Genomic DNA, 13,179 nt, shown 5'->3' on the forward strand with positions numbered 1-13,179 from the left:
AAAAATGCACAACTCTGATCCAACAATTTTAGATTCTATCAGCAATAATAATATATAGTCAAGAACAATGATGGAATGGTAATCTATTTATTTAGCTTCAGATAACAGCTAAAGTCATTTTACCTGCTTCCCCACGGGCAAAGACTCGGTGTGGGTTCAGGGCTAGTGGGGCAGGGGTTGGAATCTGATGACTGTGGGTGCCTAAAGGCAAGGCTTGGGTCGAAATAAGCACCAGGGTACATGATCACTTAGAGTTTACATGAGTTTATAAGAACAACAAAAAAGGTGGGATAGAGCAGAAAAAGGCCATTTTTTTCTTTTTTTTTTTTGTAACATACCATAGAACTCCTCACTTAGCTTCACTTGTCTCCTGTTCCTCGTGGGCTGTTTTTCTGCAAAATAGAAGGTTCTGCATGACTAAAACTGCTTTCCGCTCATAAAGCAACCTGTTAGTTCTGAAAAGGTCAACAACAACAGCCTGCATTTGTTTGTGATACTTTAAATCCAATCCGAAATACAAGCATATACAAATCACTCCATGTTGTTTGTTATCACTGACCCTCAGGCATTAGAACTTGTGACAGAACGAATCCCGCGTGGGTGATTATGTGCTCATGCATGATCGCTCAGTTCAGAAAACGGGAACTGTACCTTTGAGTGCCTTGACTTTGCTAGAGTTGACAGTTCAGCTAAGATAAAAGATTTTAGATTTCCTCCTGTGAGAGTGACACACAATCCAGCAGAGTAAGATGGTGTTTATAACGCATTCAGGAGTGTGTCGTGTCAACAAAATTTGTCTCTGCATGTGAAGGAGCAGCTGCCGGATATTCATACAAGGTGCAGAGAAACCCTTTTCTTGCCCATCAGGTCATACAGTAACACAAGCACATTAACAGAAGTAATGGCAGCAATTTACATCTTCGGTATTGACTTGTTAAAACTGCCAGTCTACAGCTGTATGTTATCATAACATGTTACATTAATTATGGTCCCTTGCCACTCCATTACCTGGTGGTGTAGTAGACAGTCATGTGAAAAAGAAAATATACCCTCTGTTCATTTTAAGTTTTTTTTTAGTGTAAGAAAAAAGAAAAGGTGTTTTTGGTGCATCAGGGTCTTCAAATTAAATGAATCCAACTTCAAATGAGCAGAAGCACAGGATTTAATACAAGTTATTTTTTATTTAAAAAAAGCCGTTGGCTAATATAAAGAAGCAGTATTTGAAAAAGTATGTAAACCTCATGGCCTAATATTCAGAACCACCTGCAGCAGCCATTGCTTAATATCTCTATTCATCTTTTTTTCTTACACCATCATGCTCCGATTTTTTTGCCCAACTATATTTACAAAATTGCTTCAGTTCTTTGAGGTTTCCAGGCATTTGTTTAGCTGTATTAAGCATTTCAGTCAGGTTGAGGTCTGAACTTGAACTGGACCACAGCAGAAACTTGATTATTTTTCTTTTTCTCCCATTTAGTTAGTCTGTGATTACTGAACTTCTCGGCTGAATATGGGTCACTACTTGTTTGTCACTGGCACAAAAACAAAGCTTTGCAGGTCCTGTGCCTATAAATGAAGTCCAGATCATACCCTCCCACCCCCACCCCACCACTGTGCTTGACAACTGACATTAGTTGCTTGTGCAGAGATTTTCCATGATACAGTGTATTTCAACTAAACAGCTCCACTCTGGTCTAATCTGTCTAAAAACATTGATCCAAGACTTGTAATTTAGTTTGGATGCACCGTTAAGTCACCATGTTCTCTTCAGCAAGGAGATGCTTTATGCTGAAAATATTTCAGAACAAATCTTATCTGTTCAGCCTTTTTTTTTTTCATTTTAGTGTTATAAACTTTTACATGCAGGATACAAACTGAAGTTTGGAAAGTTTCAGATGTTGCTTTACTGTAAAGAAATCTTGCAACAAACATTTACCCCTGGGAAGACTTGCAACTGGATGTTTTATACTTGTGAATAATCTTTTCTGACTGTAGAATTGTGAAACTCCAAACTGTTTTAAAATGATCATGTAGCAGTACCAGTTATATAGAATTATCGTTGATGTCTTTATTTGTGATAACTGAATTAACACACCTGATGTTCCAGACCAACAAAGTGCCAAAACTTCTGCTTTCATAGAGGAGCTGCTGATTATCATGCAGTTAAAGTACATTAAATAAACACCTTCTTAATCCTCATAAAAACATTCAAGGATCCTTTGCATTACTTATTTTACATATCTTGTTTTGCTTTGGTTGAATAGAAGAATTATGTGTTTCAATGCCTGATAGACCCCAAATGATTTTATATTCTTTACAATCCTGTCCTCATATGGAAAGCTTGGATACTGAAAGAGTTTTGTTTTACATGCAAACATAAGTTACTGGATGTAACTCCTGTTTTATTTTTATATTAGTTTTAGTACCTACAGATTTTACTAAGATGTTTGGACAACTATTAAATGGACCAAGTCGGTTTTGAAGACAGAATCATGTTACCATTAGGATTACAAGCAAAGCTAGAAAATTCAAATGTACATTTTAACACTTTAAGTGGACAAAATCATCATATTTCTTTTACAGTATCTGTGTTACAGGAACACTTGTACAATTTATGACAGAGGTTTGTCTGATGTGCAATCCTATTTCATTATTTATGTTCCTATTTTTGTGTGTATGTCGCCTACACAAGACAAATCATTAATGGCATGGGAAATAAATCAGTGAATTATGTTTTGTGTTTGTTTTCGGAGATGCAATACATTCCAGTTTATAGATATTTTATAGTTTTTTGTCCATATGATTAAAGTAAACTTAGGACACAGGTAGATATATTGTCATAACAACTCCATGTCACTGGGTTTGCTACATGTAGCCTAACAGTGAAACCTTCAGCTGATATTGCAGTTTTTAGTGTTGCATACAAAAGCACAAAGCTGCAGCCAATCAGAATTGAAACGTTCTGCAGTCAGCCTCAAGACCAGATCTAGAAAACTGGTGATAAAATAAATGTTTATTTTGGATCACCCTGCAATGTATGTCTTTAATCGCTGCTGTTCAAGCATATAAAGTACATTACATGCTGCATTCACTTGCACCTGTGCAACTCCAATTTACCAAGGTCAGGGTCAGTTTACACTGGTTATTTGTTCAAACTGAATTGTCCGTTGTTGGTGTGACTGACCACTCAAATTTTTGGGGTGGTCTTAGGCCACCTCTTGCCCCCACCCTTAGTCAGTCTCAAACATGAACTCTGAAATCATATATGCAATATATGTCACTCATCATTAGGAAATTTATCAGATTCATAAGAAGTCATTAGAATAAAGGCTGATTTTTGTTTAATTATTTTTAACATTTTCAGGTTTGTAGATCTTTGCTACCTTCCATGCACCCACTAGACTTCTTTTCTTGGTTTGTTTTATTTTTTGGTGTTTTTTTTATTTTAAATTGTTTTATAAATTTTAATAAAGGGAAAAATAAATAAACATGTGTAAGTTAAGAGTCCCAGACTTCAAAAGTCTGTATGTGATTTCAAACAAAAATCCCAAGGGGTAAATCCGTGTTTCCATGTTGCCTTTTAATGGACAAAATATCTACTCAGAGGGAAAACTCTTTAATGCAGCATCTAGCCAGACTTAAGTCTGGAGATTTAACTATTTTTGTAATGTCTCAAGATAATCCTGGCAGCTGTGTTCAACTCAACTATATCAACAGAACATGAACCCTTTGATACATTTAATATTTGGAATATATCTTCTGAAGCAATGGTTGTCAAACTTTTTAAGCCACGACCCCCAAGATAACAGATGTTGTTATGCAAGGTCATCCATCTTGTAAGGCTGGAAAACTATCAGAATCATCATAAATAAGGAGGATACTGTGTCGTTTGGTGGAGCTGGTTTACCTATGTGACAAAGCACCCACAAGCCCAAAGTGATCTTTACTCACATAATGCCAAATTTTGATTTCTAATATGGCATATGTACTAACTTAGTTGTTAATGTGTTAATGTGTTAAAAAAAATATATAGTTTCAAATAGATACATAGATAAATAAGAGGCTAGTTTCACAAATTTGTCTCTGCACAACTGCATTAATGGTTTAATTTTGACTGCTTTAATAAAAATGTCATATATGTTTAATAAATGTATGCAATATATATTTTCACAATTATCTAGAGACCCTCTGCAATTATCTTGCAACCCCTACAGGGGTCCTGAGCCCCAGTTTAAGAACCACTGCTCTAAAGGACGGAGAACAATCTGTACTGTATGTAATTCAGCTTTGTGAGCCTCCATTGTGTATCTCTTGCATTTTCCTACACTTTTTAATTGCATATTTATTATATTTCATCCATCCAGAGTCCACAATAAGCTCTCTCCGCAATACAATATAATTTTCCATTACAACAAGGATATTTTGTTTATCTCTTAATTCTGGAGCTGACATATGCTTGTGGCATGAAAAATATGTTTGTCCCTGAATCTGGATGCTAAAGAACTTTTCATTTAAAGGTATTTTTCTAAAACTCTTGAGCTCAACATTAAAACAGCAGTTTCCTGCGGTAAAATTCAAAGATGCATTTACAATCAAGTATGGAATTTACTTTGTTCCTGCTGTTAGTTCTAGGCTACGTCCACACAGAGACAGAACAGCTTTGTTTTAAAAGGTTTACCATAATGATCAAAACAAGATTTACGTGCATCCAAGCTGGCCAGGATTGTAAGAGGTGATGCAACGCTGCCACAGAAATACACCAAAAACAGATTATGAGACATGGAGTACTAGCATAAACTCATGCTATGTAAGCAAAGGTTAAAAAAGCAGCTTTTGAAGGACACACTTAATATTGTAATTTGTCATTGTTTTACTTTGGAAAGTTTTTATATATACCGGTTATGATAGAGGTGGGCCATTTGTTCAGGAAAGACACGTATGGGTTGTATATGAAAGAAACTTACAAGTTATTAAAAAATAAATACATTTTTAGCAGATACATCCACATTTGTCTCCATGTGCACGTGGCCTTAAGTTCACACTGTAAAATAAGGCAAATGGATTAGATAGCTTTTACATTAGCAGTATAAATGGCCTATTAAGAGGCTGATGCACCATAAAAGTCCAGTGTTACTGCAAATAATGAAAGATAAAACAAGTTATTTGAATTATAAAGGTTCATACTCCAATTTTAGCTTTGAATATACCAACAGTAGTTTAATGGATCAAAGAAGAAGATTATAAAAATCTGTAGTTTTAGCTGGCCTACAAAATCCTGGAATCCTGGAATTATTCTGGATCCTTTCTTAGAAATTAAAAACCATGTACCGGTATACTTAAGACCCCAAAGCAGTGTGATTTTTAACTTACATTCATTACTGTTAGATCTTTTGGTGCATTACTGAATTAATGATTAGTCAGATGAACATGAAAGCCACAACTCAAAAAAATATAGTGTTTTTCATTCTTTTGACATTTTCTTTCAGATGTCCTTTGAAAGGACCTGGGAGGAGGAAATGTGGGTGGATAACACCTATAAAGACACCCACAAACCTGCCCATAACTAGAGGAGCCCAATAGAAAGCTGGGTTACCAAAGTCCCTGCAGAGCCAACAAGCCATGTGAAGTGCGAAACCCTTCGCCAACATGGATTCAAGTTTTTAGAAATACACATCAGTAAGAATGGAAATATTCAGGGAGAAAGAAGAGAACGAAGAAAAGACGAGAAAGAACGGACAAACCGCTGCTTGACAAATATTGTGAGACGTTGTGGAGGGATGGTGGTGTTTTCATTGCTGACATCAACATAAATTTTCCTGGCGCGGCTCTCCTTGCCCAGCGTGGGCCCAGCACTGGGAAACTGGAGAGGAAATTCTCCGAGCCGCAAGGGAGTGGAATCAAAGAGCTGGGGCTCCGAGACCTCTGACACACTGAACTCCTCACTGACCCCACAACACTCTATCTCGTTTGTGCGCACATAATAGACACGTATACCTATTGGCTCATGTAGGCAACACGTATGATCCAAAATCGACTGGGGCACACAGCTGGACGCACGAAACGAAAACTGCACAAATACCTGCAAGCCTGTTCTGATTCAGTGGTCATCATTTTTGTATCTTTAGCGCCTGATCCATCTGGGAGCATCTGTTCCTACCATCTGATAAGCAGTTTTTGTTCTTATGTGGCTACTGGGGGTGGCACACACTGGCCTGCATCAGAGCTGTGAGGCGTTCAGTGGTGGACCAAAGGCTCAAGGAGCCTTGTCTAAGGAGCCTCATTAAAACTTGACAGACACTCATGCGCACAGATCTTTGTGTGTCATACAGAGCATGTATGCACACACACACACATTGGTACACGTGCAGCTTGAGATAATGATGATGTAATTAGCCCTGATACCCTTGAAACGTTGGTTGCCAGGAAGTGGGGACATGCTTCAATTCTTCCGTAGCTTTGGGGAGTGAATGTGTGCATGTGTACGCGCACTACGCTGTCAAAGTTATTAGAAACTGTACAACGAACGGGATGGCTACTCTATTCTGTGCCACAGTGGGCTTTCCAAGTGAGCTCCTCTGAAAGGAGGTGCATGCACAATGGTCACCATAATGAGGAACTCTTCCACACCACCGCACAAACGCACAGTCGGACAATTTGAGCAGGTGTGGCGTAGACAACAACCCCAAACACCAAAGGCATGTGCTTTTTTTTTTTGTTTGTTTAGAAGTGGATTGCTGTGTGAGTGTGTGAGAGTGCATCACACCTAATAGGTCCTGGCTTAGGTTCTATGCCCACACCCAGGGACTATTCTTGATTGGGCACCAGGTGAAAGAGGGTGAAGTTGGCGAGACTTCAATAGATGCTGTTCACTATGACCCCTGTGTGTTTGTTAGGCTGTGTGGGTGGACTCACATTTGTGTGTGTGCGTCTGTGTGTAGCTTAGAGGGTCCAGCTAGGGCGTGGGAGGGCATGATGAGTGGACAAAGCGACTTTGTGAGATGCCACCACAAAAACACAGTGTAAGAGGAAGGGTAAAGAGGTGAAGGAAGAACAGGGTTTAGAGCAGTGCTCAACCATGACTGGCTGTTCAGGACTTCTTTCCTGCATTTTCTCTGTCTTGCCTCATCACCCACTTTTTCATCAATAGGACACAGGCAGCTTTCTCAGGGAGCGAAGAAGGTCTTCGTTTGGCCGTTCGTTCAACCTACATAGTGATGCTTCGGAGCTGCAGAGAAGTATGTTTAAATAGGTTGTTGATATGAAACACCTGCTAGACCATGATGTTTGCATGCTTGCTATAGTTTAAGTGTGTCACCTTCTAGAGGAGCAACAAGGTCCCCAATCAGAGCTGAGAACAGATGCTGGGGCCCACCAAGGTCTGTCAGGGTGTGCAGGCTGTTTTAATCCACTCTGCTGGAAGTCTCCTCTGTAGGCTTGTGCGTGTGTGTGTGCGGTGTGAATGTCTGGAACAGTGGGCACGATAAGCCGCAACGAGATAAAAGCTGGCTTGAACAATGATGTCACAGATTCCCCCAGTTTTTTTTTTTGGTTTTTTTTTGGAAATTTGGTAAAGTCAGACCTGAATGAAGCTGAATCCCCCTCCCATAAAAATAAAGCTTTTCTTGTCCACCTTACCTCTGCTTATCCATACAATATCACACACCCAAACATTAGCCTATCCTCCCTGCCTCCGCATATCTTTTTGATCCTTACCTCTCTTTATCAGTAAACACTTGTTCTCCCCTTCCATCAAGATGAAAAGAGGAGGGTGACTAGAGGACTCCAAATAATGCAATTAAACACTGACCGCAGGGTTCAGTGCTGCTTATCAATACACCCAGCAGGGGAGCAGAGCCCAGCTCAAACCAGGGCTTCAGCTGTTTGTTCTGTAGAGACATGGAGGTACTTTATCCTATCTCTCAAAAGTTGACTCTCTTTTGCTCACTGAAGATGAGACTGTGGAACTACTGCTAACACACTTATTAAAACAATCAAACGTTGTCACTGGTTATCATCAAATACTGGCGTGCACATTATCTGTGGGTGTGCTACAGGGTACATACTCTCCACTCAGTGGTGAGGACAGGTGTGCTGTTCAACAAGTTCTTCCTTACACTGCTGTGTTTTGCTGGCAGCACAGTTGAACACCATGGGAGGCCTGTCTAAAACAGAGCCAGGATGAGAGGTAGCACACCAGCCCGGGAGCCAACAAAGCACATAAACTAGGCCTGAACCAGGCCTCTGCTATGTGATGGAGCCTCCAGCTCCTCGGTCAGCCACTGACCAATGCTGTGCCTCTCCCTGGTTCACTCATTTTCCCTACTTGGATGCCAGACACCTGGAGGATAAACCAACTCATACATAATAAACACCGGCCCCCAGGCCTGGTGTGTGATCTCATCATGTGTGTGTCCTCTGCAGAAAGAAAATGCGACAGACTGCAGCGAGGAAGTGTGCAGCATGTGTTGAGGGCTACAAGGGTGCCAAACGAAGAGGTACACAACAGCAGTGTGCATCCTCTGTTTCCCACTGTGAAGTGCTCCACTGGCCCTCAATCATCTGAATCATGAAAATTTGCACTCAGAAGAATGGTTAAAGTGACCGTCTTTTGGACACAGTGATCTGCTGGTGGAAGAACAAACTGTGGGATGTTGCACATTGCAAAGTTTTGGAACAAACTCATACAAATATGCATAAATAACAGGGGAAGATTATGCAATTGATAAAAGATTCAGATTCAGAGAGGCATAGGTCAGTGTACAAAACACTAAGGGGGACAGAAAAACCAGAGAGGCTTTGTGAAGGTGGTCCAGCTTCTTCATCTTCTTGTAGACTCGGGAATCAATGAGAGCAGAAACAGAGGGTATTCCTGGATGACTCACTAAATGGGAAAAAGCAAGACAAGACATGAGACTGGGCAAGAATAAAGATAAAAGAAAAAAAAAACCCAAAAGCTATGACTTAAAGACGTGATAATGCAATACATCACCTACCTGTAACATCTTGAATTGACCTCCTGTCTTCATGTCACCATGACACTATGTCCTGTTTTCCTGTGGAGTTCCAAGTATGTGTGTGACAGAGTATCTCAAATAGCTTAAGGCAATAAATGCAGACTAGAAAAAGCTTCCGAGAGGAAAAATAAGCAGTTCTGTTTCTTCGCTCGACCAAATAAATAAATTAAAAACAGAAAACATAAGACTAGAAGTCCATTAAGGTTAAATAAATGTATGTTTGTGATTTATTTTAATTCTGTGGAATCAACCTTCTGTGGAGCACAAAGTATGTCTAAATAAACTGTTTATCAGCCAAAGCCATTAGTCAAACAAGGGCTCACGGAGGTGGGCTTTGATCACACAACTGTGAAATATTTATGAAGAGATGTGATACATGAAATGAGCTTTAAGAATGAGTATCTGTTGGGGGTCTAAATGAGCTCCCCTCAGAGGGACCTTCAGGGGAGGACAACTGCTTGGACACACAATGGGGATATAGGGCCTACTTCCCCATTCAAAATGAAAGGCAGGGGGATCCAGGCAGGCCTAAAATGGCAGCCTGGTTTCAAGGCAGAGACCAGAACTAAGGGAGTAGATCTATGGTTTGGTATGTAAGAGAAGGTAACCGATGTGGTGCGAGACGCTGTTTGGGGGACTCGGAGTTGTGTTCTGTGGTGATATGCTCAGTTCCACTTGGTTCCACTCAGATAGACCACAAGAGTTTTAACACACTCAAGCATGTGGTAATTAAAAATCCACACTCTGCATTGATGCTGCAGCAATCAATATGCTTAATTAACTCATCTACACATCACTGTGGTTCACAATGGACCCTCATTTTTGGACACAGCCGGTCAGGAAAATGAACCGATTTATTTGTAACAACTCAGTTCAACCTCAGACACGAATCTGAAGAAACATTATTCATTGTTAAATCAAACTAATAAGTTCTCCCACTGCTTCTATCATTCTGAAAAAAAAAACATTGTGATCTATTTAACTTTTCTTCCTCTTAAATTGCAGAAATTGTGCAGAAAGTATGGTGTAAATGAAAGAGCAGGTCTCACTGCTTCTCTTCCTAATTAATTCACCATGAAATCATTGAACAAGGGGATGGGTTTATCCTCTAGGCCTGGCTATAATCAAACTGCCCCCAGGAATATTTTCACACCTTCGCATAGTGGGGAACTTTGGTCCTTGCCATCACATTTATATGTATATATATATATATATATATATATATATATATATATATATATATATATATATATATATACACACACACATATATACACACACAGCTATGTTGTCGGGGGCTTTATGCCCCTGGTAGGGTCACCCATGGCAAACAGGTGTCTAGGGGAGGGAACAGACCAAGCACGGCTCATCGACCTCTACGATGACGACCAACCTGGGCATGAATGTTCCCTTGCCCGGACGCGGGTTACCGGGACCCCCCTCTGGAGCCAGGCTTGGAGGTGGGGTACGAGAGCGAGCATCTGGTGGCCGGGCCTTCGCCCATGGGGCCCGATCGGGCTCAGCCCGAAAGGGTTACATGGGCCACACCTCCCGTGGGCTCACCATCTGCGGGAGGAGCCGTAGGGGTCGGGTGCAATGTGAGCTGGGCGGCAGCAAGGGGCGGGGACCCTGGCGGTCCGATCCCCGGCTGCAGAAGCTGGCTCTAGGGACGTGGAACGTCACCTCTCTGGTGGGGAAGGAGCCTGAGCTTGTGCGTGAGGTTGAGCGGTTCCGGCTAGATATAGTTGGACTCACCTCGATTCATGGCTTGGGTTCTGAAACCAGTACCCTCGAAAGGGGCTGGACTTTCTTCCACTCTGGAGTTGCTCATGGTGGGAGGCGCCGAGCAGGTGTGGGCATTCTCATCAGGCCCCAGCTTGGTGCCTGCACGTTGGGGTTTACCCCGGTGGATGAAAGGGTAGTTTCCCTCCGCCTCTGGGTGGGGGGACGGGTCCTGACTGTTGTCTGTGCTTATGCGCCGAACAGCAGTTCAGAGTACCCACCCTTTCTGGAGTCCTTGGAGGGAGTGCTAGAGGGTGCTCCTTCTGGGGACTCCATTGTTCTGCTGGTGGACTTCAATGCTCACGTGGGAAATGACAGTGAGACCTGGAGGGGAGTGATTGGGAGGCATGGTCCCCCCCCCGTCTGAACCCAAATGGTGTTTTGTTATTGGACTTCTGTGCTCATCATGGATTGTCCATAACGAACACCATGTTCCAACATAAGAGTGTCCATATGTACACCTGGCATCAGGATTCCCTGGGCTGCAGTTCGATGATCGATTTTGTAGTCGTATCGTCGGACCTGCGGCCACATGCCTTGAACACTAGGGTGAAGAGGGGGGCGGAGCTGTCAACTGATCACCACCTGGTGGTGAGTTGGCTCAGGTGGTGGGGGAGGAGGCTGATCAGATCTGGCAGACCCAAACGTGTTGTGAGGGTCTGCTGGGAACGTCTGGCTGAGTCCCCCGTCAGAGCGAGCTTCAACTCCCATCTTCAGCAGAGCTTCAATCATGTCCCGAGTGAGGCGGGGGACATTGAGTCCGAATGGGCTGTGTTCCGTGCCTCTATTGCTGAGGGGGCCGGCGGGAGCTGTGGCTGTAAGGTCGATGGTGCCTGTCGTGGCGGTAATCCCATGACTCGTTGGTGGACACCAACAGTGAGGGATGCCGTCAAGCTGAAGAAGGAGTCCTATCGGGCCTTCTTGGCCTGCGGGACTCTGGAAGCAGCTGATGGGTACCGGCGGGCGAAGCGGCATGCGGCTTCGGCTGTTGCCGAGGCAAAAACTCGGGCATGGGAGGAGTTCGGCGAGGCCATGGAGAAAGACTTCCGGACGGCTTCGAGGAGATTCTGGTCCACCATCCGGCGGCTCAGGAGGGGATAGCAGTGCTCCATCAATACTGTGTACAGTGGAGGTGGGGAGCTGCTGACCTCAACTCGGGACGTAGTGGGTCGGTGGAAGGAATACTTCGAAGACCTCCTCAATCCTACCAACACGTCTTCCGATGAGGAAGCAGAGCTGGTGGACTCAGGGGTGGACTCTCCTATCTCTGGGGCTGAAGTCGCTAAGGTGGTCAAAAAGCTCCTTGGCGGCAAGGCCCCGGGGGTGGATGAGATCCGCCCGGAGTTCCTTAAGGCTCTGGATGCTGTGGGGCTGTCCTGGCTGACACGCCTCTGCAGCATTGCGTGAACATCGGGGGCAGTACCGCTGGATTGGCAGACTGGGGTGGTGGTCCCCCTTTTTAAGAAGGGGGACCGGAGGGTGTGTTCCAATTACAGGGGAATCACACTCCTCAGCCTCCCTGGTAAGGTCTATTCAGGGGTCCTGGAGAGGAGGGTCCGCCGGATAGTCGAATTCCGGATTGAGGAGGAGCAGTGTGGTTTTCGTCCTGGTCGCGGAACAGTGGACCAGCTCTATACCCTCTTTGGGATCCTGGAGGGGGCATGGGAGTTTGCCCAACCAGTCTACATGTGTTTTGTGGACCTGGAGAAGGCATTCGACCGTGTCCCCCGGGGGCTCCTGTGGGGGGTACTCCGGGAGTATGGGGTACCGGACCCCCTTGTATGGGCAGTCCGGTCCCTGTACGACAGGTGTCAGAGCTTGGTCCGCATTGCCGGTAGTAAGTCGGATTCCTTTCCGTTGAGGGTTGGACTCCGCCAAGGCTGCCCTTTATCAGCGATTCTGTTCATAACTTATATGGACAGAATTTCTAGGCGCAGCCGAGGTGTTGAGGGGATCCAACTTGGTGGCCTCAGGATTGGGTCCCTGCTTTTTGCGGATGACGTGGTCCTTTTGGCTTCATCTGGTCATGATCTCCAGCTCTTGCTTGAGCGATTTGCAGCCGAGTGTGAAGCGGCTGGGATGAGAATCAGCACCTCCAAATCTGAGACCATGGTCCTAAGCCGGAATAGGGTGGATTGCCCTCTCCGGGTCGGGAGTCAGGTCCTGCCTCAAGTGGAGGAGTTTAAATATCTCGGGGTCTTGTTCACAAGTGAGGGAAGGATGGAGCGCGAGATCGACAGACGGATCAGTGCGGCGTCTGCAGTAATGCGGGCTCCGCGCCGGTCTGTTGTGGTGAAGAAGGAGCTGAGCCAGAAGGCGAAGCTCTCGATTTACCAGTCGATCTACATTCCTACCCTCACCTATGGTCATGAGCTGTGGGTCG

The sequence above is a fragment of the Telmatherina bonti genome (genome assembly GCF_933228915.1).
Source record: "Telmatherina bonti genome assembly, chromosome: 15".
Classification (NCBI taxonomy): domain Eukaryota; kingdom Metazoa; phylum Chordata; class Actinopteri; order Atheriniformes; family Telmatherinidae; genus Telmatherina; species Telmatherina bonti.